Source organism: Tupaia chinensis, unplaced genomic scaffold (genome assembly GCF_000334495.1).
Source record: "Tupaia chinensis unplaced genomic scaffold, TupChi_1.0 Scaffold000216_1, whole genome shotgun sequence".
NCBI classification, from domain to species: Eukaryota; Metazoa; Chordata; class Mammalia; order Scandentia; family Tupaiidae; genus Tupaia; species Tupaia belangeri.
In genome coordinates, this window is record NW_006159691.1 from 729,664 (window position 1) to 731,484 (window position 1,821).

General features: G+C 47.7%; 1 pseudogene; it reads right to left on the reverse strand.

Annotated features, from left to right (window-relative positions):
- Positions 1 to 285: 285 nt before the first annotated feature.
- Positions 286 to 1,293, reverse strand: LOC102489605 (charged multivesicular body protein 4a-like; annotated as a pseudogene).
- Between the last annotated feature and the right edge of the window lie 528 nt (positions 1,294 to 1,821).

A 1,821-nucleotide genomic window follows, 5' to 3' on the forward strand; every position in this document is an offset into this window, starting at 1 on the left:
GACATTGTAGGCACAGATACTTGCAGAATGGAGCTGGGCATGGTGGTACACGTGTGTGATCCCAGCAGCTTGGGTGGCTGAGACAGGAGGATCAAGACACGGCAAGACCCTTTTTTTTTTTTTTTTTTTTTTCTCTGTGCCCTGCATGACTCTCATTTTTATTCATTGCTTGAAACAAGGCTCCAAGGACCAGGGGAAGAGTTTCAGGGAGCAGAAAAGGCAGTATAGACACAGTGTTCCAACCACCCAATTTTATTGGGAATAAGAACATTGGAACAGCTATCAGAGAGAAGGAAGCCCAGAGGCTCCTTCCATAGCAAGATCCTTTTTGAGAAGTGAGCCAGGGATGGGACAGACACCTTTCTTACGCAGAGCTGCATTACCACCATCAGCAGGACTTCCCCCCAAAAAAACCGTTGCTCCTTTAGCTCAACACTTGGCACTTAATGAAGAGGGACCAACAAAGGCAGCATTAGGAAGACAAGCCTCAGGATACCCACTCAGCCAACTGTTGGAGTGCTTCTTCATCTTCATCCACTTTGGGAGCTGGCCCTGTAGGCAGATGAGTAGACGGTACACTAGGCAATTTGACTGGAGGTTCTTCCTCCTTATTGTCCACATTTAACATCTCCTGGGCCAATTCCTCCTGTTCCTGCTCTTCTAGCTCCTCCAACAGTTCATCCTCATCCACGTCATCTCCAAAGCCCACAGACCGAGAAATGGCATCTGAGATCGGCTGGGCCACGTCCTGTTGTTCTGTAATATCAGCCATCAGTTCATCCACTTTGTCAATATCCATGTCCTGGTAGGCCTTCTTCATGCCTCGGGCAGCAAGTTCCATGGTACGAAGTACTTCTGCATTGGTAGTGGCAGTCTCGATGGCTTCACGCTGAAACTCTCTAATTCTTGGTCCCATGCTTCTTGGCTGTTTGTAGCTCCCGATGGATCTTCTGTTCCAGAAACTCCTGTTTCTTGATCAGTATCTTCTCTGTCTCTTTCAGTTTCTGTATTGCTTCTTCAGGGGTTGGCTCCTTCTCCTTCGTCCCAGATAAGGAGATTCAAGCTGGTAGTCGTTTTTCATCTTTGATCCCTCTTGCCCGGCACAAAGGACAAAGAAAGCATCAGTGTTCTCTCCCGAAGAATCGCCCAAGACCACTCATCACGATCCACGACCTCGCCTCTCACGCCTCTGGGCGTCCTCCACACTTCCGCCTCGCTCGAGGGAGGGTGGGGATCATCTAGCAAGACCCTTTCTTAAAACAAGCAAACAATAAACACAAGAACATTAACGGGCCAGAGGGTGGTGCAGTAGTAAAATGTGACACTCTACAAGGGAATCTCACATGGGAAGGTTCCCAGTTGGGGTCTGGACACCTCCCTGAGTTTGCCAGTCACTTGCTCATGGTCCAGGACTGGCCAAGACTGGGGGTGTTTTGTGGCATCAGGATCTTGCTGGGGAGTGCTGTTTCTTCATCTCTTTTTCTGTCTCCTCACTTAGGGAATAAATAAATAAATACATTTTAAAACACTGTTTAATAAATGGATAAAGGAATGAGTATCTTTTTAACTGGCCTCCTCCTCCTCTACTCTACTGTCCCCATCTTGGGTAGACATTACCATTTCTCACCTGATCCTGTACAAGCTGTGTTCATTGGCCTCCCTGCTTATAATCTCAGCCCCTTTATCTGCTCTCCATGGGCAGCCAGAGTGATCTCTTTAAAATACAGCTCTGGCTGCAACCACCACTGCTCTCAAACCTCCAGTGGTTTCCTATCCCTAGAAAAAAAAATCTAGATTCTTCTCCCTAGGATTTGAGGCCCA